This window comes from Macaca nemestrina, chromosome 15, assembly GCF_043159975.1.
Source record: "Macaca nemestrina isolate mMacNem1 chromosome 15, mMacNem.hap1, whole genome shotgun sequence".
Classification (NCBI taxonomy): Eukaryota; Metazoa; Chordata; class Mammalia; order Primates; family Cercopithecidae; genus Macaca; species Macaca nemestrina.
The window spans coordinates 28241635-28268057 of NC_092139.1; the positions used below are offsets into that span (position 1 = coordinate 28241635).

Sequence of the window (26423 nt, forward strand, 5' to 3'; positions counted from 1 at the left end):
TACCTGTTAACCAATCTCCTAGGGCACCCCCACGCCCCCCAGCCCTGTACCCGGGCACGGCTGGGCCCAGATATCTAGGGCCCCTGAGCTTGTAAATCGCCTTGAAAACAGCTTTTGGTCTTAATGGCCCTTTAGCAAGGGAGAACTCTAGGAACAATACTCGTTAATTTTTCGCAAGCAAGCCTTAAGCCAATCAGAACGCCGATTAAAAGATTGTTAAGGTTTCACCTGGACACCCCATAGAAGCCAAACTTCCTGCAAATGTTAAAAACCTCACAGCAGCGGGTGAAATGTCAGTGGCACTGCCCGTTGCTCTCCATTTCACAGACAGGGAAACTGAGGCCCAGAGTGTGGGTCAGAAACAATTTTCTTGGCCGAATAAATGGTGCTTCCCCCACAGCCCTCTGAAAGAAAAAGCCATGTCTGGGTTGCCTTAGGTAAGAAATGTAAAACCAATGGGCCTTGGCCTCTAGGAAATGTATGGGACAGGGACCTTCAGAAGAGGGGAGCCCCAGGGGGAAACGGGTGGGATCAGGTGAGCCTGGAGAGGGGGCTCCGGTAGTGGCTGCTGAGCTTGAACTCTGCACTAGGCATTTTTCTCCTGTATGCCTAAGAGCCACACTGCCCTTTCTGGGGAAGCCACTGGGGGCCTGGGCTAGAGGCAGAGACCGCACCATAAATTGTGCCTGCAGCAGCCCCTTAGACCAGTTCTTCCCAAGTCTGGTGCTAGATGAGGTTGGGGAAATGGAAGGGAGTGACTGCCTCCACCTCCACCTGAGAGCTGCATAACAAAGACCTTCCTCCTGGAGGACGGGGTAGGGGTGAAGGGAGGCTGGTAGCCCATCAGATTTTGCACGTAAGCAAGCTTCACAGGTAAAGCCTTAGTGCAATGAGAGTTTGAGAATTACTGTGTAAAGTTTCTCAACTAGTAAGTATCAGAATTTAAAATGTGTGGATTCTCTAAGCCAGTAATTCCACTTCTAGGAATCTGTGTTTAGAAGTAGCTGTACAACAATGATAAATGCTTATAGAAGATTATTCTTTGCAGAACTGTTCATTCGGGAAGATTGCAAACAGCTAAATACCCCTCACCAGGAGCTGGCCCATTATAGCAACTCTGAGACCTCTCTACTGCAGGCTCTGAAAATGGGGTAAGTTGGTGCACGCTAATGTAGGGGCATGGCCAAGGTGTGTTTATTGACAGCTTACAGTGTCCCAACATGGAGGGACTTTGGACATACTTGGTGAGAACTTTAGTGGGAAAACTTTTTCAAAGTGATAAGTTATTTTATTGTCATTTTTCTCTCCCCCACTTTCTTTTTTCTTTTCTTTTCTTTTTTTTTTTGAGACAGAGTCTCACTCTGTCTCCCAGGCTGGAGTGCAGTGGGGCGATCTCAGCTCACTGCAACCTCTGCCTCCCGGGTTCAAGCGATTCTCCTGCCTCAGCCTAAAGGTGCCCACCACCATGCCTAGCTAATTTTTGTGTTTTTAGTAGAGACGGAGTTTTGCCATGTTGACCAGGCTGATCTTGAACTGACCTGAAGTGATCCACCGCCTCAACCTCCCAAAGTGTTGGGATTACAGGTGTGAGCCCAGCCTTCTCCCCCTCTTTCTAAATTAAAAAACATTGTGGTAAGAAGCTCCCCCCACCTTTTTTCCCCGTGTTTGAAGAAACTGGGTCACTAAGGGAAGAAGAGACTTGCCTAATACGAGTTTGGGGTCCTGACCCCGGGAGGGAGCTGGGGATAGACTAGGAGAGGAAGGAGAGGTGGAAAGGCATCCAAGCCGAGACCAGCCTGGCTGCCCAGGTCATCTAAGTCAGTTCCCTGCCTCCGTGCCAGAAAAACCCAAACCGGAGGCTCTGGGATATGAGGCTCCAGGTTCATCCTGCCAGTTTCTAGTGAACTTGGTAATCACGTAGGTTCAAATGAATAAATCCACTGTGAAAAAAAAAAAAAAAAAAAAAAAAAAGGCGAGCCATTTCCTTTTTTTTTTTGAGACGGAGTTTCGCTCTTGTTGCCCAGGCTGGAGTGCAGTGGCAAGATCTCAGCTCACTACAACCTCTGCTTCCCAGGTTCAAGCGATTCTCCTGCCTCAGCCTCCTGAGTAGCTGGGATTACAGGCATGCAACCACCACACCCGGCTGATTTTGTATTTTCAGTAGAGACGGAATTTCGCCATGTTGGCCAGGCTGGTTTTCAACTTCTGACCTCAGGTGATCCGCCTGCCTCGGCCTCCCAAAGTACTGAGATTACAGGTGTGAGCCACTGCACGTGGCCACCGCTCCATTTTTGATGGAAGTGGGGAAAGGCACCAGCATTTACTGAGAATCCACATGAGCCAAGTCGTGTCTCAGGATAAAGGAGAAGATGGGGTTCTGTGGCGTAGAGGGAAGAGTCCAGCAAAGGCCAGGGAAAGTGGAAGTGTTCAGGAAACAACTGGATTGGGTGAGATGGAAGGGCCGTGAAGGCCAGCATAAAGAATTTGGATTTGGCAGTGTGGGCAGTAGAGAGCCCCAGCTGGTTCCTGTGGAGAGCTGGGGAGAGACTGAGGGAGGATAGTTGGTGACTCAGCTCTGGGTAATTGAGGCTGGGCGGATGGAGACCCGCCTCTGAGATCTAGGGAGATTTGTGGCTGTTATGTTAGGTTCTGCATTTTCATCTAATGTTGGTAAGTGGAATTCCACATCTTCCTCCTGAAAAGTCTTGTAGTGTCTTGTTGGTCAACCACAATTTGCCTAGCTCTCTCCTAGTTGTTGGGTATTTACTCACGTAACTAATTCCTGAGTGCCCGCCTGTGTCTGGCTGTGTGCCTACATCTGGAAAACCTACAGCCAACCTTAGTCCTGAAGGCTTTGGGCGACAGTGCCTTGTGGTGGGAAGGCTGTGGCCCTGGGACTTGGTTGCTAGCCAGGTGATTTAGGATAATCATCCACACCTTCTGAGCCTCCCTTTTCTCATGTTGTGGAAATACAAGGCTTTGGTGAGAGTCAAAGAAAACAGGCACACCCTTTGTTTTATTGTGCCTTGCTTTTTTGCGCTTTGCAGGTACTGCATTTTTTACAAAGTGAAGGATTTTGGCAACCCTGCGTTGAGCAAAGTCTACCGGCATTATTTTTCCAAAAGGATGCTCAGTCTGTGTCTCTGTGCCACATTTTGGTAATTCTTGCAATATTTCAAAGTTTTGTTGTTATTATTTCTAGTATGGTGATCTGCTATCAGTAATCTTTGATGTTACTATTGTAATTGTTTTGGGGGGTCATGAGTGATGCCTGTGTAAGATAGCAAACTTAATCCATCAATATTGTATGCGTTCTGACCGCTCCACCAACCAGCTGTTTGCAATTAGTAATCCTACAGTGGCCTCTAAGTGTTCAAGTGTAAGAATGTGTTGCAAATCTCTCACTTCACATCGAGAGCTAGAAATAATTAAGCTCGGTGAGAAAGGCATGTTGAAAGCCAAGATAGGCCTTTTTTGTTTTTTTTTAGTTTTTAGTAGAGGTGAGGTCTCACTGTGTTGTACAGGCTGGCCTCCAACTCCTGGGCTCAAGTGATCCTCCTGCCTTGGCCTCCCAAAGTGTTGGGATTAAAGGTGTGAGCCACCATGCCCTGCCTCTGGAGTAGCACTTTTAATTTCACTCAAGAACTATTGGCCAGGTGCAGTGGCTCACACCTCTAATCCCAGCTACTGGGGAGGCTGAGGCGGGAGAATTGCTTGAACCTGGAAGGCAGAGGGTCCAGTGGACTGAGATCACACCACTACACTCCAGCCTGGGCGACAGCAAGACTCTGTCTCAAAACAAACCAAAACTATCTGGCTAGGTCTGATGGCTCATGCCTGTAATCCCAACACTTCAGGAGGCCGAGGCGGGAAGGTCTCTTGAACCCAGGAGTTTGAGGCCAGCCTGAGCAACATGGCAAGACCCTGTCTCAACAAAAAATAATCAGCTGGGCATGGTGGCAAATACCTGTAGTTCCAGCTACTTGGGAGGCTGAGGTGGAGGAAGGCTTGAGCCCAGGAGGTTGAGGCTGCAGTGAGGTATAATTGTGCCACTGTGCTCCAGCCTGCGTGAAAGAGTGAGACCCTGTCTCAAAAATTGGCCAGGCGTGGTGGCTTATGCCTGTAATCTTAGCACTTTGGGAGGCCAAGGTGGGCGGATCACCTGAGGTAGGGAGTTCGAGACCAGCCTAACCAACATGGAGAAACCGCATCTCTACTAAAAATACAAAATTAGCTGGGCGTGGTGGCGCGTGCCTGTAATCCCAGCTACTCAGGAGTCTGAGGCAGGAGAATCGCTTGAACCTTGGAGGCGGAGGTTGCAGTGAGCCGAGATCTTGCCATTGCACTCTAGCCTGGGCAATAAGAGTGAAACTGCATCTCAGAAAAAAAAAAAAAAAAAGATCCTAAATTACTCTGCCTGTGCTCCAGAAATGGAACAAGAAAGCCTGGATAACAGCACATCTGTTTACAGCATAGTGTACTGAATATAGGTTCCACTGTAGGTCCCAATCTTGAGACCTACAGTTCAGAAAAGGTTCCTTATGAAATATTACCACTCATTGACACCTAGGCTTCATTGGAAGACTGGGAGTCTGCTCTCGGACCCGGAAACAGCTGGGTATGGCATCCCCAATCAGAGCAGTAGTAATCAGCAGGTCTGAGTTGGCCATTGTGTGGCCAGGGAGCTTAATGAGCATATTTTCTTCATTCTTTTTACTAGGGTCAGGGCTATAGAATGGAAGGGGATCAGATTTCATTTGCATGGTTTCATCCTTTTTATATGTGGGAATTTTCTTTTTTTTTTTTTTTTTTTTGAGATGGAGTCTTGCTCTGTCACCCAGGCTGGAGTGCAGTGGCCGGATCTCAGCTCACTGCAAGCTCCGCCTCCCGGGTTTACGCCATTCTCCTGCCTCAGCCTCCCGAGTAGCTGGGACTACAGGCGCCCGCCACCGCGCTCGGCTAGTTTTTTGTATTTTTAGTAGAGACGGGGTTTCACCGTGTTAGCCAGGATGGTCTTGATCTCCTGACCTCGTGATCCGCCCGCCTCGGCCTCCCAAAGTGCTGGGATTACAGGCTTGAGCCACTGCGCCCGGCCTATATGTGGGAATTTTCTTACCTCTCGGAATATCGTTTAAATTACAAGAGCAAATATACCATGTTCAGGATGGGAAGTTAAACCTTTGAGAGGCACACAAAGAAAAAGCGAAGACCCCTCCCCTGAGCCCTCCCTTCAGCATTAGCAGTGATGACAATTAGGTGTATATTCTTTCTTTTCCACCATCAGATAAGCGCATGTAGATGTCCACACAGGTCCTGAGAGATACTGCCTTCCCTGTTGCTCTCTCTTTTATTTTGCCTCAATTTTCAATAGGTCTGTATTTAATACTTTCTACATAAACATCTCTGCAGTTGTGAGAATTTCCTGAAATAGATTCTCTGAAGTGGAATTACTGGGACCGACAGCATGGGTAGATATTGTGAAAGCAGATTACCAAAGTGCTCACGTGCCGGCGATTGTGGTGTTGGTGAGCTTGTTTTACCCAGTCCGCAGCCACAGCAAGTGTTAGCAATTTTGTGTTAATTAATCTTTCCTCATTTGATGGGTGAAGACTAGCCTAGGTTTTTTTTTCTTTTTCTTTTTTTTTTTTTTTTGAGACGGAGTCTAGCCCTTCCGCCCAGGCTGGAGTGCAGTGGTGCTATCTCGGCTCACTGCAAGCTCCGCCTCCTGGGTTCACACCATTCTCCTGTAGTCTAGGTTTTTTTTTTTTTTTTTTTTTTTTTTTTGAGACGGAGTCTCACGCTGTTGCCCAGGCTGGAGTGCAGTGGCGCGATCTCGGCTCACTGCAAGCTCCGCCTCCCGGGTTCACGCCATTCTCCTGCCTCAGCCTCCTGAGTAGCTGGGACTACAGGCGCCGGTCACCGCGCCCGGCTAATTTTTTGTATTTTTAGTAGAGATGGGGTTTCACTGTGGTCTCGATCTCCTGACCTTGTGATCCGCCCACCTCGACCTCCCAAAGTGCTGGGATTACAGGCTTGAGCCACCGCGCCCGGCCTGTAGTCTAGGTTTTTAATCTGCATTTTTTATTAGTGAGATTGAACACCTTACAATTTCAGAATGATTGGACACTGGTCACTGTGAATCATCTCCATATCTTTTGCAGTCATAGTGATTTCTTTCTCATTTACAAGCTCTATTATACTAGTAAGGGTTCTCTTTGTTTGTTTGTTTCTTTTTTCATTTTTGAGACAGGGCAAGAGCTCTGTCACCCAGGATGGAATGCAGTCACTGCAGCCTTGACCTCCTGGGCTCAAGTGAGCCTCCTGCCTCAGCCTCCCAAAGTGCTGGGATTACAGGCCTGAGCCACAGTGCTGAGCTATGGTAAGGATTCTCAACCCTGGTTTGTCATATTTGCTCCAAGTAGTTTTCCTTTTGTCTAAGATTATTGTTTGCCTTAAATTTTTCTAAAGTGTTTTAATTTTGGGGTTTAAAATTTTCACTTGGTCAAATGTCAGTCTTTGTGACGATACCCATTGCACTGAGTCTCAGAGAGAATATCTGATGTTTTCTTTTTGATTTTGTTTCTCAATGGCTTGTTTAACATTTAACCCTTTGCTGCATCTGGAATGTATTTTGGGTTGCAATGTGCAGTAAGAATCCTTACAGGTTTTTTATTTTTTATTTTTGTCTGATTTTCTGAACTGCACACCATTTCCTTCTTTCCTTTTTTTTTTTTGTATCTTAGTAGAGACGGGGTTTCACCATCTTGGCCAGGTTGGTATTGAACTCCTGACCTCGTGATCCCCCCACCTCGGCTTCCCAAAGTGCTGGGATTACAGGCGTGAGCCACTGCGCCCAGCCACCATTTCTTATCTTTCCTTTTTCTTTTTGAGATGGAGTCTCACTCTGTCACCCAGGCTAGAGTGCAGTGGCACAATCTCAGCTCACTGCAGCCTCCGCCTCCTGTGTTCAAGCAATTCTCCTGCCTCAGCCGCCCAAGTAGTTGGGATTACAGGTGCCTGCCACCACGTCCAGCTCATTCTTGTATTTTTAGTAGAGATGCGGGGTTTCACCATGTTGGCCAGGGTGGTCTTGAACTCCTGACTTCAAGTGATCCACCCACCTCGGCCTCCCAAAGTGCTGAGATTACAGGCATGACCACTGCACCCAGCCTTACCTTTCCCTTCTTCATGGCTTTTCCAAGGTGTTGAGTTCTTACATTATTTTTCATGGTATAACCCAAGGAGAGCTACCTTGATACTGCTACTTTAGAGGATGAAAAGACAGATTTTGGCTTGGGAAGGCCGACATTTCTGTAGTGGAAACGGATATCTCCCATGAAGCAAATGAAGTGTGCCCTTTAAGGATCCTAGTTGCCCATATTCTCTTCCAAAGCCCTGGGAGGAGTCATGTTTTTATGAAATTTACAAAATTCAGAAATTTTAATTGTAATCATAATCAGTTAAGGCAACTTTTTGTTGTTGTTGTTGTTGTTGTTGTTGTTGTTGTTTTTTGAGATGGAGTCTCGCTCTGTTACCCAGGCTGGAGCGCAGTGGTACAATCTTGGCTTACTGCAGTCTCTGCCTCCCAGGTTCAAGCAGTTCTCCTGCCTCAGTCTCCCGAGTAGCTGGTACTACAGGCGTGTGCCACCACACCCTGCTAAGTTTTGTAATTTTAGTAAAGATAGGGTTTCACCGTGTTGGCCAGGCTGGTCTTGAACTCCTGACCTCAGGTGATCTGTCCGCCTCAGCCTCCCAAAGTGCTGGGATTACAGGCATGAGCCACAGTGCCTGGCCTCCATTTCCATTTTTATAGTTTTAATGATTGAAAGAATTTTCCATAGACTAGCTTCTAACTATGATCATTTTAAACCTCGTTTGTCTTACTTTACTCATGTACTTCTGATACAGACTTATAGGACACCTATGTATCATGATCCCACCTCTGCTCCTGCAACTTTGTGCCATGGCAGCCTTTCCTATATCAGGACAGTTATCTATATTTGAACTGCCCATGGAAGTGACTGCAAACCACATAAATAGATAAACCTAAAGTAAACGTATTCCAAACTCAACCCTTGGCCAGATCCAAAAAAAGTTTGAGGCAGGAAGATCACTTGCGCCCAGGAGTTTGGATTTTGATCAGCCTGGGCAACATGGTGAAACCCCGTCTCTACAAAATAATTTAAAAATTAGCCAGGCATAGGCCAGTCGTGGTGGCTTACGCCTGTAATCCCAGCACTTTGGGAGGCCAAGGCAGGCGGATCACGAGGTCAGGAGATCAAGACCATCCTGGCCAACATGGTGAAACTCCATCTCTACTAAAAGTACAAAAATTAGCTAGGCGTGGTGGCGGGTGCCTGTACTCCCAGCTACTCGGGAGGCTGAGGCAGGAGAGTCACTTTGAACCTGGGAGGTGGAGGCTGCCGTGAGCTGAGATCACGCCATTGCACTCTAGCCTGGGCGACAAGAGCAAAAACTCTGTCTCAAAAAAAAAAAAAAAAAGGTCAGGCATGGTGGCTCACTCTTGTAATCCCAGCACTTTGGGAGGCCGAGGCGGGCGGATCATGAGGTCAGGAGTTCGAGACCAGCCTGGCCAACACAGTGAAACCCCCTAAAAATACAGCAATTAGCCAGGCGTGGTGGCAGGCGCCTGTAATCCCAGCTACTTGGGAGGCTGAGGCAGGAGAATCACTTGAATCCGGGAGGCGGAGTTTGCAGTGAACTGAGATTGCGCCACTGCGTTCCAGCCTGGGCTACAAAGCTAGATGCCATCTCAAAAAAAAAAAAAAAATTAGCCAGGCATGATGGTGCCCACCTGTGGTCCCAGCTACTCAGGAGGCTGAGGCAGGAGAATTGGTATTTGTTTTTGTTTTTGTCTTTTTGAGACGGAGTCTTGCTGTGTCACGAAGCTAGAGTGCAGTGGCACGATTTCAGCTCACTGCAACCTCCGTCTCCCAGATTCAAGAGATTCCCCTGCCTCAGCTTCCTGAGTAGCTTGGATTACAGGTGCGCTCCACCACACCTGGCTAATTTTTTGTCTTTTAGTAGAGACGGGGTTTTACCATGTTGGCCAGGATGGTCTCGATCTCCTGACCTTGTGATGGCGGGAGAATTGTTTGAGCCCAAGAGATCAAGGCTGCAGTGAACCATGATTATGCCACTACACTCAAGCCTGGGCAACAGAGCAAAACCCTGTCTCCAAAAAAGAAGGGGAGGGAGTTTTATTCTACCAGGAAGGTACTTGAGAAGAAACACTGAGTTTTCTTTATTTTCTCGATATAAAATGGTAGTGTAAAACCACTGTCATATGAAGGACGATAAAAAATGTTCCCCAAAAAGTAGGAAGGCCAGGCATCGTGGCTCACACCTCACTTTGGGAGACTGAGGCGGGCAGATCACAACATGGGAAAACTCCATCTCTACTAAAAATACAAAAATTAGCTGATCGTGGTGGCACACGCCTGTAGTCCCAGCTACTTGGGAGGCTGAGGCATGAGAATTGCTTGAACCTGGGAGGCGGAGGCTGCAGTGAGCTGAGATCACGCCACTGGCATGCCAGCCTGGGCGACAGAGCAAGACTCTGTCTCAAAAAAAATGAAAATAAAAAAGGAAAAAGAGAAATGTTCCAGGCATTCAAATAATTAAAATACTATGTTATCTATCTGGATTTTGTGATGTGATATTTGTCAACTTTAAAAAATTTATAGGCCGGGCACGGTGGCTCAAGCCTGTAATCCCAGCACTTTGGGAGGCCGAGACGGGCGGATCACAAGGTCAGGAGATCGAGACCATCCTGGTTAACACGGTGAAACCCCGTCTCTACTAAAAAATACAAAAAAAACCTAGCCGGGCGAGGTGGCAGGCGCCTGTAGTCCCAGCTATTCGGGAGGCTGAGGCAGGAGAATGGCGTAAACCCAGCAGGCAGAGCTTGCAGTGAGCTGAGATCCGGCCATTGCACTCCAGCGTGGGTGACAGAATGAGACTCCGCCTCAAAAAAAAAAAAAAAAAAATTTATAATCTGTTATAATTTCTTTTCCTTTTCTCATTTTGAATAAACATTCACATTTGTGCCAGATTTTGTATATTTAATTTTACATTCTTTTTCTAAAAGGGGGCTCCAAAAATTATAGAAGGTTCGGGTCCCATGAAACCTGGATCTGTCTTCAACCATTAGGATGAGTATGTTGTCAAAGATAAGCCATAACCTTTTAGAATATCTAGTTATAACTTGTCTCTTCTGGCCCTTTGGAAATTGGAATTTCTTGTCTTTTATTCTGATTTATTTTTTTCTTCTTTCATACAGTCGTATCTGCATACTGTGATTTTGACACTAAAATAAAACTTACTTTTTTTTTTTTGAGACGAAGTCTTGCTATGTTGCCCAGGCTGGAGTGTAGTGGCATGATCTCGACTCACAGCCTTCGCCTCCCGGTTTAAGCGATTCTCCTGCCTCAGCCTCCAGAGTAGCTGGGATTACAGGCGCAGGCTACCACCTCCAGCTAATTTTTGTATTTTTAGTAGAGATGTGGTTTCACCCTGTTGGCCAGGCTGGTCTCGAACTCCTGATCTCAAGTGATCCGCCTACCTCGGCCTCCCAAAGTGTTGGGATTACAGGTGCGCCGAGCCTAAAATAAAACTTGGAAAGGGATCATTAAGTGAAGGGCAGTTCATGTACTGTGTTCTTTACCTTGACTTTTTCACTTAGCAGCATGTCTTGGAGACCTTTCTCTGTCGCTACATGAAGAGCTTCCTCATTTTTTTTTTTTTTTTTTTTTTTGAGACAGAGTCTCGCTCTGCCGCCCAGGCTGGAGTGCAGTGGCGTGATCTTGGCTCACTGCAAGCTCCGCCTCCCGGGTTCACGCCATTCTCCTGCCTCAGCCTCCCGAGTAGCTGGGACTACAGGCGCCCGCCACCTCGCCCGGCTAGTTTTTTTGTATTTTTTAGTAGAGACGGGGTTTCACTGTGTCAGCCAGGATGGTCTCGATCTCCTGACCTCGTGATCCGCCCGTCTCGGCCTCCCAAAGTGCTGGGATTACAGGCTTGAGCCACCGCGCCCGGCCGCTTCCTCATTTTTTTTAGCAGTTGTCCTTATGCCCTTACGTGACTATCTCGCTTCCGTCTGATGATTCTCTTGTTAATTGTCATTTGGATTTTGATGCCGGAATTGTTATCACTGTCAGTGCTGCAGTAACTTTGCACATATATCATTTCACATGAGTATGAGGCTATCTGTAGGAGAAACTCTCAGCATTTGCATTCCCATTAGCAATGTATGGTAGAAGTTTAGGTTGGAAATAATGTTTTTCAGATTTTTCTTTTGTTATGGTAAAATGGACATAACATTAAATTTGTCATTTTAACCATTTTCAGGTGACATTAAGTACATTCATATGTTATACAACCACCTGCCATCCATCTCCAGTACTTTTTCATCTTCTCAAATGGAAACCCTGAACCCATTAAGCAGTGACTCCCTATTCTCTCCTCCTTGAAGCTGCTGGTAACCCCTCTTCTCCTTTTTATCTCTATGATTTTTTTTCTTTTCTTTTTTTTTTTTTTTTTGGAGACTGGAGTTTTTGCTCATGTTGCCCAGGCTGGAGTGCAATGGCAGGATCTCAGCTCACCGCAACCTCCGCCTCCCGGGTTCAAGCTATTCTCCTGCCTCAGCCTCCTGAGTGGCTGGGATTACAGGCATGTGCCCGGCTAATTTTATATTTTTAGTAGAGATGGGGTTTCTCCATGTTGGTCAGGCTGGTCTTGAACTCTCCACCTCAGGTGATCTGCCTGCCTCAGCCTCCCAAAGTGCTAGGGTTACAGGCATGAGCCACCGCGCCTGGCCAAATTTTTTTCTTTTTATTTATTTTTAATAAAAATGGGGTCTTGCTGTGTTGCCCAGACTGGTCTCAAACTCCTGGCCTCAAGTGATCTGGGATTATAGGTGTAAGCCACTGTGCCTGTGCCTGGTCTTTTTTTTTTTTTTTTTTTGAAATAGAGTCTTCTTGCTCTGTCACCCAGGCTAGAGTTCAGTGGCACAGTCATAGCTTATTGTAAACTTGAGCTCCCAGGCTCAAGGGATCCTTCTGCCTCAGCTTCCTGAGGAGCTGGGACTATAGGTGTGCGTCATTATACCTGGCTAATTTTTTTTTTTTTTTTGAGACAGAGTCTCGCTCTGTCGCCCAGGCTGGAGTGCAGTGGCGCAATCTCGGCTCACTGCAAGCTCCGCCTCCCGGGTTCACGCCATTCTCCTGCCTCAGCCTCCTGAGTAGCTGGGACTACAGGCGCCCGCCACCGCGCCCGGCTAATTTTTTGTATTTTTAGTAGAAACGGGGTTTCACCGTGGTCTCGATCTCCTGACCTTGTGATCCGCCCGCCTCGGCCTCCCAAAGTGCTGGGATTACAGGCGTGAGCCACCGCGCCCGGCTTATACCTGGCTAATTTTTAAAATTTTTTGTAGAGCTGGCGTTTCATGATGTTGTCCAGGCTGTTTTTTGTTTGTGTGTGTGTTTCTTTGAGACAGAGTTTTGCTCTTGCCCAGGCTGGAGTGCGGTGGCGCGATCTCGACTCACTGCAACTTCTGCTTCCCAGGTCCAAGTGATTCTCCTGCCTCAGCCTCCTGAGTAGCTTCGACAATAGATGCCTGCCTACGCCTGCTAATTTTTAGAGTTTTTAGTAGAGACAATGTTTTACCATGTTGTCAAGGCTGGTCTTGAACTCCTGACCTCAGGTGATCCACCTACCTCAGCCTTCCAAAGTGTTGGGATTACAGGTGTGAGCCACTGCACCTGACCAATTTTTGTATTTTTAGTAGAGATGGGGTTCCACCATGTTGCCCAGCCTGATTTCAAACTCCTGACCTGCCTTGGCCTCCCAAAATGTTGGGATTACAGGTGTGAGCCAGTGTGCCTGGCCTGGAATTTCTTTGATGAGAGCTGTGCCCTGATAGTCTCATTTTTCCATTGTACTGGAAGGTCTGGGTCCCTGGGAGCTGAGTGGGGCATGAAGGCCTGAGTGAGCTCTGTGCCTCGCTGACGGTGTTCCCTAGCTGAGTGGAAGAAGACTAAGGGTCTGGATATCCTCAACACTGAGTATATTACTTTCTGTATAAACTTTTTGTTGTTGCTGTCTTCTCCCTCTCCTGTGCCTGGTGTCCATCAGTCCAGGACCTTCTGTATTCTTTGGAAAATAAATTTCTGATCTCTTGGCAGGGTCTGGGTTGCAGCCTTCGTAGGATCTAGGAGTACACTGCTTTTTTTTCTTTTTTCTTTTTCTTTGACACAGAGTCTCACTGTGACGTGATCTCTGCTCACTGCAACATCCGCCTCCCAGGTTCCTGCGATTCTCATGGCTCAGCCTCCCAAGTAGGTGAGATTATAGGCGCCCGCCACCACACCTAGCTAATTTTTGAATTTTTAGTAGAGACATGGTTTTGCCGTGTTGCACAGGCTGCTCTTGAACTCCTGTGCTCAAGTGATCCACCTGCCTCAGCCTCCCAAAGTGTTGGGATTAAAGAATAGAGAAAAGGGCCAGGCGTGGTGGCTCACACCTGTCATCCCAGCACTGTGGGAGGCCGAGGCGGGTGGATCACAAGGTCAGGAGATCAAGATGATCCTGGCTAACACGGTGAAACCCTGTCTCTACTAAAAATACAAAAAATTAGCCAGGCATAATGGCAGGTGCCTGTAGTCCCAGCCACTTTGGGAGGCTGAGGCAGGAGAATGGTGTCAACCTGGGAAGTGGAGGTTGTGGTGGCAGTGAGCTGAGATTGCACCACTACACTCCAGCCTGGGCGACAGAGTGAGACTCTGTCTAAAAAAAAAAAAGGAAAAAAAAAAAGATTTAGAGAAAAGGGAGGCACAGAGGGGCTAAGTAACACCTGAGGTTATAAAACTGGTCATTGGAGGAGGTAGGATTTTATTCCTGAAAGGTTAATGGTAATATTATCTTCTCCATTTCTGACTGTAGTAATTTCAAGTCTTTATTCTTTTTTTCTTGGTCAGTCTAGCTGAAGGTTCGTCAGTTGTTTTGACTTTTTTCAGAGAACCAACTTTTGGTTTTATTTTCTCTATTGTTTTCTGTTGTCTGTTTCATTCATTTCTGCCCCAGCATTTGTTGCTTTTCCTCTTGTGTTTTGCTTACTTTAAATTTAGTTTGCTCTTCTTTTCTAATTTTTCTGGTATCTTAAAGTGGAAGGTTAGATTATTGATTTACAATATTTATTTATTTATTTATTTATTTATTTATTTATTTATTTGAGACAGAGTCTCGCTCTGTTGCCCAGGCTGGAGTGCAGTGGCGTGATCTCGGCTCACTGCAAGCTCCGCCTCCCGGGTTCACGCCATTCTCCTGCCTCAGCCTCCTGAGTAACTGGGACTACAGGCATCTGCCGCCATGCCCGGCTAATTTTTTTTTTTGTATTTTTAGTAGAGACGGGGTTTCACCGTGTTAGCCAGGATGGTCTCGATCTCCTGACCTCGTGATCCGCCCATCTCGGCCTCCCAAAGTGCTGGGATTACAGGCGTGAGCCACCGCGCCCGGCCGCCGGCTAATTTTTTGTATTTTTAGTAGAGACGAGGTTTCACCGGGTTAGCCAGGATGGTCTCAGTCACCTGACCTTGTGATCTGCCCGCCTTGGCCTCCCAGAGTGCTGGGATTACAGGCGTGAGCCACTGCGCCTGGCCTACAATCTTCATTTTTTTTAAAAAAATAGGCACGTATGGGCCGAGCGCGGTGGCTCACGCCTGTAATCCCAGCATTTTGGGAGGCCGAGGTGGGCAGATCACCTGAGGTCAGGAGTTGAAGACCAGCCTGGCCAACATGGTAAAACCCCGCTTCTAAAAATAGGAAATTACCCAGGCGTGGTGGCGGGCGCCTGTAATCCCAGCTACTCGGGAGGCTGAGGCAGGAGAATGGCTTAAACCTGAGAGGCAGAGGTTGCACTGAGCCAAGTTCGTGCCATTGCACTCCAGCCTGGGTGACAGAGCAAGACTCCGTCTCAAAAAAAAAAAAAAAAAGGCACGTATGGCCAGGCATGGTGGCTCATCCTGTAATACCAGCACTTTGGGAGGCTGAGATGAGGATCAGTTGAGCTCAGGGGTTTGAGACCAGCCTGGGCAATGTAACAAGACCCCATCCCTACAAAAAATAGAAAAATTAAGCCAGGTGCGGTGGGTTGCGCCCGTAGTTTCAGCCGTTCCAGAGGCTGAGGTGGGAGGATTGTTTGAGCCCAGGGGTGTGAGGCTGCAGTAAGCCCCGATTGCATGACTGTACTCCAGTGTGGGCAGTAAAGCAAGACACTGTCTCAAAGGAATAAAAAGGCATTGATAGCTGTGAATTTTCCTTCAAGCACTGCTTTAGCTGCATTTCATAAATTTTAAGCCTTTTTATTCATGTCATAATATTTTATAATTCCCTTTTGGATTTCTTCTTTGAATCATTCATTATTTAGAGTATGTTGTTTAATTTCCACATATTTCACGTATTTGTGAGTTTCCCATGTTTCCCAAATTTCTAATTTCATTATAGTGTCCTCACAGAACACACTTTGTATTATTTGAATCCTTTTAAATTGAGGTTTGTTTTATGACCTAGCATATGGTCTTTCCTGGAGAATGTTCCATGTTCACTTAAGAATAATCTGACCCTGGCACGGTGGCTTATACCTGTAATCCCGGCACTTTGGGAGCCTCAGGTGGGAGGATCCCTTTAGCCCAGAAGTGTGAGACCAACCTGGGCAACATAGTGAGACCCCATCTCTACAAAAAATAAAAAAATTAGCTGGGATGGGACATGCCTATACGCCAAGCTACTTGGGAGGCTGAGGTGGGAGATAACCTGAACCTGGGAAGTTGAGGCTGCAGGGAACTGTGATCACACTTCTTCACTCCAGCCTGGTTGACAGAGCAAGATCCCATCTCAAAAAAATGGAGAAAGAAAAAAGAACCTGTATTCTGTGGTTGTAGGGTGCGGTGTTCTGTAGATGGGCGTTAGGTCTAGGTGGTGGGTAGTGTTGTATTCTGTGGTTGTAGGGTGCGGTGTTCTGTAGATGGGCGTTAGGTCTAGGTGGTGGGTAGTGTTGTATTCTGTGGTTGTAGGGTGCGGTGTTCTGTAGATGGGTGTTAGGTCTAGGTGGTGTAGGGTGCAGTGTTCTGTAGATCGGTGTTAGGTCTGGGTGGTTGGTAGTGTTGTCATGTGTTCAAGTCTTCTGTTTCCTGTTGATCTTCTGCCTACTTGTGCTATCCATTATTGAAAGTGGGAGTTGAAGTCCAACTGACTGTTGTTTCCTCCCTTCATTTGTCAGCCTTTGCTTCCTGTATTTTGGTGCTCTGTTGTTTCCATATATGTTTAAAACGTTACCTCTTTTTGATGGAATGACCTTTTTAAAATTATAAAATATCCTGCTTTAGTAGGAAATACTATCTTAGACCCAGACGATCTTGACTCCCGAGCCCATGCTCTTATGCCTGTCCCAACTGCCCTGTCCCTGAAGGTGTGACCTCTGGTATTTCTCCACCTCCTGTATCCTCATTCATTTTGGATTCATCTAAGTGATCTTTGTCAACTTGGTCTTCCTGCCCTGGATCTTGATAAGACCAGCTGAAATTTTATTCCGTACTCTGAGGAAGTCCTCAGGCCTTCCCCAGATGCCTGTAGATTCTAGAAGTTCCCACTCTCCATCATCTTGGCCTCTGGGGCCTGCTTGCGTGCAGCATACCCTGGTGCTGTGTAGTTGCTGTGGCTTGAATGTGCCCCATGCGCGAAGTTCATGTGTTGTAAACTTAATCCCCAATGCAATAGTGTTGAGAGATGGGACCTCTAAGAGGCTCTGCCCTCATGAATGGATTAATGCTGTTACCACAGGAGTGGATTCCTGGTAAAATGTGAGTTCAGCACTCTCTTGCCTTCTCTCCTGTGTACTCTCTCACCATGTGAGAGGCCTTCCACCATGTGATGAGGCAGCAAGAAGGCCCTCACCAGATGTAGTTCCTTGATCTTGGACTTCTCACCCTCCAGAACTGTGAGCCAAATAAACTTCTCTTCATTATCAGTTACCAGTCTCAGGTATTCTGTCATAGAAGCACAAAATGGGCTAAGTTGATAGTTTCCACAGTTCAGTCTTTCGCCTTCATCTCTGCCAGGCTCGCCTTAGACTCTGCAGTCACCAAACCTTGGTGACACAAGTGAATTGAGCCCTTTAGTGCTGGAGGATGAGAGGAAAGGCACACTTGACAAAAAGACAGAGATCAGTTTCCATGTTCTCCATCCTTGGGCATCTTCTAGGCCCTGGTTTTGCAGGGTTTGACTTGGCCCACCAGTACGCAGCCTCCTGTCACTATCCAGCTCCTAACTCTGGTCTCCTCTTCTGTGCATTTCCCAGCCCTCCTTCCCTCTCCCCTTTCCTCTCTGGAGCAAAAACACTTCTCTCCCTCTGCCTCCTGCAGAGCCATTTAACGGCTGCTTTTGTTGTCTTTGTTTATTTGGCCCCCTCAAGGGTCAGGCTCTAACTGTCTTCCTTGGTTAAGCCCAGAGTAATTTAGTAAGAGGGATATGGAGGCAGTTAGATAAGAAAACTTCCCACCTGGCTTTCCATGCTGGCTTTTTCTTTTTTTTTTAGACAGGGTCTCACTGTGTCACCCAGGCTGGAGTGCAGTGGTGCGATCTCAGCTCACTGCAACCTCTATCTCCCGGGTTTAAGAGATTTTCGCCTCAGCCTCCCAAGTAGCTGGGATTACAGGTGTGTAGCACCACACCCGGCTAATTTCATGCTGGCTTTCTTGTTCCAACTTACTACTGTAGTTGGGTGAAATATTTTATTTATTTATTTATTTATTTATTTATTTATTTAAAGACAGGGTCTGACTCTGTCACCCAGGCTGGAGTACAGTGGCGCAATCAAGGCTCACTGCAACCTTCACCTCCTGGGCTCAAGCAATCCTTCCGCCTCAGCCTCATGAGTAGCTGGGACTACTGTTGGCATTTCCTGGACTTTTTGATGATTGGTGGGAGAATAATTTTTTTTTTTTTTTTTTTGAGATGAGTCTTCCTATGTTGTCCAAGCTGGTCTTGAACTCCTGAGCTCAAGTGATCCTTGTGCCTCAGCCTCCTGAGGAGCTAGGATTACAGGCAGGAGCCATCACACCTGTCAGGAGCAGAATATTTGAAGTCAGGACTTTTCCAGAAGAATATGAGAGATTTGTGATTCTGAGGGAATTATCAAACTGAGGCCCAGGCAGAACTCACAGTAAGTCAGTGGTGGAGCCAATTCTTCAGGCCTCTGCCCTGGGATGTATCTTGACTTTGGCGAGCCCTGAGGTGGGTGTACCTTGGGTCATTCCCCCACCTTCCCTGAACCTAATTTCCCATCTGGGTAGCAGCACTGTCTCTTCCTGAGGCTGTCATGAGAGATAAGCAACAAAATACTCCTGCCATGCCCTGCCGATGGCTTGGCAAGCAGTAGGGAAAGTTACAGAAAAAGCACCTTCACTAGTCACATTTGATGACTTCTATAATTATCTGATGCGTTTCTTTTTAAAAATTTATTTTTTGAGACAGGGTTTCACTCTGTTGCTTAGGCTGGAGTGCAGTGACTCAATCTCAGCTCACTGCAACTTCTGTCTCCCGCCTCCACTTCCTGAGTAGCTGGGATGATGAGCACATTGTACCATGCCTGGCGAATTGTATTTTTTGTAGAGATGAGGTTTCACCATGTTGCCCAGGATTGTCTCAAACTCCTGAGCTCAAGCAACCTACCCACCTTAGCCTCCCAAAGTGCTGGGATTACAGGCATGAGCTACCGCGCCTGGTCGGTCTGATGTGTTTCACAAATCAGTGTGTATGTAGCTGGGCATCGTGGTGGGTGCCTGTAATCCTAGCTACTTTGGAGGCTGAGGCAGGAGAATCACTTGAGCCTGGGATGTGGAGATTGCAGTGAGCCGAGATTGCGCTACAGTGGTACTCCAGCTTGGATGGCAGAGCGAAAAAAAAAAGTGTGTGAATGATTCACACTTGTTGCCCAGGTTGGAGTGCAATGGCGTGATCTCAGCTCACCACAACCTCTGCCTCCCGGGTTCAAGCAATTCTCCTGCCTCAGCCTCCCAAGTAGCTGGGATTACAGGCATGCGCCACCATACCCAGCTAATTTTGTATTTTTGGTAGAGACAGGGTTTCACTATGTTGGCCAGGCTGGTCTTGAACTCCCGACCTCAGGTGATCCACCTGCCTTGGCCTCCCAAAGTGCTGGGATTACAGGTGTGAGCCACCGCGCCCGGCTGTGTGTGTGTATTTCATATGAGAAATAGTAGTTTCTGTAGTAAGTCAAATTGACAGAGAATATTTATGTTTTACATGGAATGGCAGGAAGCACCAAAGAGAAATCTGTCCTTTTTGGTTGAGGACAAAGCATATGTCCACGCAAAATATTTGTATATGAATATTCGTAATAACCTTATTCATAATAGCCCCAAACTATAAGCAACCCAAATGTTTATCGACTGGTAAAAGGGTAAATTGGTTGTATTCTGTCTATACAGTGGAATATTTCTCGGCATTCAAAACTATATTTGCACACAATAACATAGGCTAATCTCACAAATATTATGCTAAGTGAAAGAAGCCAGACACAAAATAATAAATATTGTATAACCCATTCATATAAAATTTTAGAAAAGCCAAAGAAATTTATGGAAAGTAAATCAGTGGTTTCCTGGGGTGAGGGGTGGGAGAAGGGCTTGATTTAAAGAGGGGCATAAAGGAACATTTGCCAAAACTAATTTTATTATGCCAATAGAGTGGGCACATTATATGGGTTTTCTTTTTTTTTTTCTTTTTTTGAGACGGAATCTTACCATGCTGTCAGAGCTGGAGTGCAGTGGCACGATCTTGGCTCACTGCAAAAAAAAAAAAAAATTATTTTTTTTGACACAGCCTCTGTTGCCCAGTCTGGAGTTGAGTGGTTCAATCAGCGCTCATTGTGGCATCAACCTCCCAGGTTCAAGGGATTCTCCTGCCTCAGCCTTCCAAGTAGCTGAGACTACAGGTGTGCACTAACATGCAAGGATTTTTTTTTTTTTTTTTTTGAGACAAAGTCTTGCTCTGTCTCCCAGGCTGGCGTGCAATGGCGCGATTTTGGCTCATTGCCACCTCAGGCTCCTGGGGTTCAAGTGATTCTCCTGCCTCAGCATCCTGGGATTACAGGCACCCACCACCACACCTGGCTAAATTTTTTTTTTTTTTTTTTTGAGACGGAGTCTCGCTTGTTGTCCAGGCTGGAGTGCAATGGCCGGATCTCGGCTCACTGCAAGCTCCGCCTCCCGGGTTTACACCATTCTCCTGCCTCAGCCTCCCGAGTAACTGGGACTACAGGCGCCCGCCACCTCGCCCGGCTAGTTTTTTTGTATTTTTTGTATTTTTTTTTTTTTTTTTGAGACGGAGTCTCGCTCTGTAGCCCAGGCTGGAGTGCAGTGGCCGGATCTCAGCTCACTGCAATCTCCGCCTCCCGGGTTCACGCCATTCTCCGGCCTCAGCCTCCCGAGTAGCTCGGACTACAGGCGCTGCCACCTCGCCTGGCTATTTTTTGTATTTTTTAGTAGAGACGGGGTTGCACCGTGTTAGCCAGGATGGTCTCGATCTCCTGACCTCATGATCCGCCTGTCTTGATCTCCCAAAGTGCTGGGATTACAGGCTTGAGCCACCACGCCCGGCCACCTGGCTAATTTTTGTATTTTTAGTAGAGATGGGCTTTCACCGTGTTGGTCAGGCTGGTCTCAAACTCCTGACCTCAGGTGATCCACCTGCTTCGGCCTCCCAAAGTGCTGGGATTATAGGAGTGAGTGACCACACCCAGCCATATATATATACAAAATTTTTTTTTGAGACAGAGTCTCGCTCTGTCATCCAGGCTGGAGTGCAGTGGCGTGATCTTGGCTCACTACAACCTCCACCTCTCGGAATCAAGTGATTCTCCTGCCTCAGCCTCTCAAGTAGCTGGGATTACAGGCACATGCCACCACGCCTGGCTAATTTTTGTATTTTTAGTAGAGACAGGGTTTCACCATGTTGGCCAGGCTGGTCTGGAACTCCTGACCTCAGGTGATCCACCTGCCTCGGCCTCCCAAAGTGCTGGGATTACAGGCGTGAGCCACTGCATCCGGCTTAATTTGTTAAATGTTTTATAGAGATGGGGACTTCTATGTTGGCCAGGCTGGTCTTGAACTCCTGGCCTCAAGCATTCTTTCCTCCTCAGCCTTCCAAAGTGCTAGGATTACAGGCATGATCCACTGCGCCTGGCCAAATTACATGGTTTTTAAAAACCCCACACAGCTATGGGACAAGGACAAACCGAGAGTAAAGAAAAGGAAATGCAACAATAGCAAATAGTTAAACTTAATCAGACGTCAAATTGAGGTCGACCAACAGCTGCCATACTCAGTGAAGCTACACTCTTGGTTCACTGGGTTGTAAGTCTACTTTCTCATCACCCCAGATGGAGACATTTTGCAGCTCAGCATTTCAATAATAAACAGTGTCCTTTAAGGACCAAGTACCAAGGCCAGGCACGATGGCTCACAAGTGTTATTCTAGCACTTTGGGAGGCTGAGGTGGGTGAATTGCTTGAGCCCAGGAGTTTGAGACCAGACTGGGCAAGATGGCGATACCCCATGTTTACAAAAAATAAAAAAATTAGCGAGGCGTGGTGGTGCGGGCCTGTAGTCTCAGCCACTCAGGAGGCTGAGGTGGGAGAATAGTGTGAGCTCAGGTGGTCAAGGCTGCAGTGAGCCGTGATCATGCTCCTGCATTCCAGTCTGAGCAACACAGGCCCTGTCTCAAAAAGAAAGAAGGAAAAAAAATAAAGGGAAAAAAATTAAAAAAAAATAAAGACGGAAAAAAAAAGGCAAAGTACTATGTGCCTGATAGTTCCCCTTTAACTAAAGTGGATTCCTTTCTTTTTTTTTTGGAGACAGAGTCTTACTCTGTCACCCAGGCTGGAGTGCAGTGGCACAATCTTGGCTCACTGCAACCTCCGCCTCCTGGGTTCAAGCGATTCTCCTGCCTCAGCCTCCCCAGTAGCTGGGAATACAAGTGCATGCCACTACACCCAGCTAATTTTTGTATTGTTAGTAGAGACGAGAGTTCACTATGTTGGCTAGGCTGGTCTCGAACTCCTGACCTCGTGATCCGCCTGCCTCAGCCTCCCAAAGTTCTAGGATTACAGGTGTGAGCCACCGTGCCCAGCCAGTGGATTCCCTTCTTAAAGGCAGATTTAGATCTGACTTTTCCGTTTTCCTTTTTTTTTTTTTTTTGAGACAGAATCTCTCTCTGTTCTCTCTCTGTTGCCCAGGCTGGACACAATCTTGGCTCACTACAACCTCCACCTCCCGGGTTCAAGCAATTCTCCTGCCTCAGCCTCCTGAGTAGCCGAGACTACAGGTACGTGCCAGCACGCTCGGCTAATTTTTGTATTTTTAGTAGAGACGGGGTTTCGCCGTGTTGGCTAGGCAGGTCTCCAACTCCTGATCCCAAATGATCTGCCTGCCTTGGCCTCCCAAGTGTGAGCCACTGCGCCTGGCCTCATTTTTCATTCTCAAAGATGAGTGCTTATAATTCTGTTTCTGAGGATCTCCATCCTTAGAGCAGGAGAAACTATTGGAGGTTTTTGGCTGGGGTAGTGATGTGGTCAGATAGACTTGGAAAGTGCAACCTCAAATGGCCCTGTGGAGGGTAGAGGAGAGGGTCAGGAAGGCCAGTTAAGAGGCCATTGCAGGTCGTGTAGTTGCACGCTTGACATTTATGCATTTTTCCATACGTGAATTATGCTTCAGGTTTTGTTTTTGTTTTTATTTTTTTTGGAGAGTCAGAGTTTCGCCATATTACCCAGGCTTGTCTTGAACTCCTGAGCTTAAGGGATCGCCTGCCTCAGCCTACCAAAGTGCTGGGATTACAGGCGTGAGCCACCGCACCCAGCCCATGTTTCAATTGTTTTAAAAAAGACTATCACAGCTGAGCATGGTGGTGGCTGCCTGTAATCCCAGCAACTCAGGAGGCTGAGTTCGGAAGATCACTTGAGGTAAGGAGTTTGAGACCAGCCCCTGTAATATGGCAAGACTCCATCTTTATTTAAGGAAAAAACAAAAAAACTGAAAATCACAGTGGTCCTTGTAAAGTTTAAAGCTCAGATAAAGGGGTTCTGGGCCCAGTGGGAACGGTATGACAAGTCTGGTGACTTGGGCAGGATTCTGGCTTAGAGCTTTCCAGAGTTTGAAGAGGGATTGGGTGAAGGTAGGGGCCAACATGGGGAGAAAATCAAGTCACACTTGAGAACTGAAGGTGGAAATGTCTGAGTGAGACTTAGGAGCCGTTGCTGAATGAACAAACTGACTCTGTAGCTCTGGGGGTCCTGCTAGGAAGGGGAGCCAAGTGAAGGCCTGACACCCATCGTCAAGTGTTGTGGCTCGGGGAATTGGGATGGCCTTCTTGGACCACTTGGGGAAGGCATGGAGGGTCTCTGCGGGAGGAAGTCATTTCTTCATATCCCCTCCCTCCCTCAGATACTTTTCTTGACTGTTTGTCTCTTCTCACAGATATGTCTGGGGGTACAGTGTCCCAGTGACAAGGGTCTGACCCACCTGGCTTTGAGTCTGGTTCTGATGTTCCCTAGCGGTATGATTGAGCCTGGATAGGTTGCATTACCTCTTTGAGCCTCTATTTCCTCATCTCTCAAGTGGGGATGATATCCTGTTTGCTGGCATATGACTCACTTACCCCTTTTACCCCTTTCTAAAAAATGCCTTCTGCAATTTAATTTTAATTTTGATTTTTGTTGTTGTTTGTTTTTTTGAGACACAGTCTCGCTGTGTCACTCAAGATGGACTGCAGTGGCACAATCTCAGCTCACTGCGGCCTGCACCTCCCAGACTCAGATGATCCTCCCACTTTAGCCTCTTTAGTAGCTGGGACTCCAGGCATGCACCTCCATGCCTGATTAATTTTTATATTTTTTGTAGATATGGGGTCTTGCCATGTTGCCCAGGCTGGTCTTGAACTCCTGCGCTCAAGTGATCTGCCTACCTTGGCCTCCCAAACTGCTGGCATTGCAGCTGTGAGCCACGGTGCCTGGCCTGTTCTGCAGCTTCCCTGCTGTCTTTTCTTTTTTTTGAGACAGAGTTTTGCTTTTGTTGTCCAGTGCAATGGCATGATCTCGGTTCACTGCAACCTCTGCCTCCCAGGTTCAAGCGATTCTCCTGCATCAGCCTCCCAAGTAGCTGGGATTACAGGCATAGGCCACCACACCTGGCTAATTTTTTATATTTAGTAGAGATGGGGTTTTACCATATTAGTCAGGCTGGTCTTGAACTCCTGACCTTAGGCGATCCACCCCCTTCGGCTTCCCAAAGTGCTGGGATTACAGACGTGCACCACCACGCCTGGCCTATTTTTTGAGACAGTCTTGCTCTGTTGCCCAGGCACTCCACTCACTGCAACCTCTGCCTCCCGGGTTCAAGTGATTCTCCTGCCTCAGCCTCCTCAGTAGCTGGGTTTTACAGGTGCCTGCCACCATGCCCAGCTAATTTTTGTATTTTTATTAGAGACGGGATTTCACCATGTTGGCCAGGCTGGTTTGGAACTCCTGACATCAAGTGATGCACCCGCCCCAGCCTCCCAAAGTGCTGGGATTACAGGTGTGAGCCACCACGCCCAGCCTTCCTTACCTTCTTATAACATGCCCATATTGTGGATGGAAGAGAATGGTACAAAGTGGGGCCCTTGGGCACCCCAGGCTGATTTAGACTCTTGAGGGCTTAATAGGCCTGGGGCTGCTAGTCCCTTGAGATTGCTTCCTAGCATCTTTCAGCTTGGGGGACCTTACTGGTGCTGAAGAGGCCATGCCTGTCTGGGAATTCTGAGCATTGCGGCCCAAATTCGCTGTGTGACCTTCGTCGTCCCCTAGTGGTGAAGTGTGGCAACATCGTGTCCGGCAGGAATGGGTTTTGTGGCTTTGTGCCAGATTTTGTTGACTTTTGCAGCAGGTGCTGGGTAGGAATTCCCTCATTATACTTTTTGCATTGTGGCTTGCTTTTTAGTTGCTGTTATTTGCTTGGGTGCAGTTCTCGTATTTGCTTTTACACCATTATATTTATTGAATAGGGCTTCATTCAATAAATGCACATCCTCTGTGTTTTCTTACTATATACACGTTGAACATCCCTGATCTGAAAATCTGAAGTCTGAAATGCTCCAACATTTGAAACGTTTTGAGCACCAACATGGCGCCACGCATGGAATACTCCACAATTCACCAGGTGTGATGGGTCACAGTCAAAACTTTGTATTGTGCACAGAATGATTAAAAATAATATATACCAGCCTGGGCAACATGGTGAAACCCCGTGTCTACAAAAAATACAAGAATTAGCTAGGTGTGGTGGCACACACATGTAGCCACAGTTACTTGTGGGGGCTGAGGCAGGAGGATTGCTTGAGCCCAGGGGGTCAAGGCTGCAGTGAGCCATGATTGTACCATTGTACTCCATTCTGGGCGACAAAGATAGACTGTCTCAAAAAAAAAAAAAAAAAGATCTCACAGAGGCATTTGCGGCGCGTTCCATCTGGCTCCACATCCTTCTCCTTACCTTGCCCCAATCTCTAGCCCTGAGACCACGGGCAGAGTTCCTCCTTCACTTTGGCTTTGTTTATTCGTTTTCTGAGATAGAGTTTCACTCTGTTGCCCAGGCTGGAGTGCAGTGGCGTGATCTTGGCTCACTGCAACCTCCGCCTCCCAGGATCAAGCGATTTTCCTGCCTCAGGCTCCTCGGTAGCTGGGATTACAGGCATGCGCCACCATGGGTGGCTAATTTTGTATTTTTAGTAGAGACGGGGTTTCTCCATGTTGGCCAGGCTGGTCTCGAACTCCCGACCTCAGGTAATCTGCCCGCCTTGGCCTCCCAAAGTGGTGGAAGTACAGGCGTGAGCCACCGTGCCCGGGCAATTGGCTTTGTTTTTTCATCAGTTAAGGGTGATGACCAGGGTTCCTTCTGAATTGCAGATAAACCTCCATCAGTTTTTATGTCCTTTCTCCATCCATGCTTGTCCTTATTGAGGTTTATTCATCAGGTAGGACCCTGTTAATTTCAGGTACTGTCTTATATAAGCTTCACTCTTTCTCTCTTCCCAGTAAGGGTGGCTCCATCTTTTTCTTCTCCTCCTCACTTGCATATGACACACTGCATTCAGGACACAAGGTCATCACTATGTCCCCAGGCACCACCTGTAAGCCCCACCCCACCCTAGGAATCCACTCTTGAGGGTTTTGAATGGGTCCTTGGCTATGTATGAAGAGTCCTTTGGGCAATTCTGCAGTGGTTAAGTCTGCATGTTTTAAAATTACACTGAAGTTCTTGGGCGATATTCTCATCCCTTGTCTTTTCTCCCTC

At 47.2% G+C, this 26423-nt stretch overlaps 1 long non-coding RNA gene across 3 annotated transcripts in view; it reads left to right on the forward strand.

The window, feature by feature from the left end:
* Nucleotides 1-26423, forward strand: part of LOC139358468 (uncharacterized) — an 86742-nt gene that overhangs the window by 921 nt on the left and 59398 nt on the right. For 2 of the 3 annotated variants that reach the window (XR_011613379.1, XR_011613378.1), the window contains exon 2: nt 1049-1151. This is a non-coding gene — a long non-coding RNA (uncharacterized lncRNA). Of the gene's footprint in view, nt 1-1048; nt 1152-22333; nt 22423-26423 lie in introns of all 3 variants that reach the window. The other variant, XR_011613380.1, reaches the window with a different exon arrangement.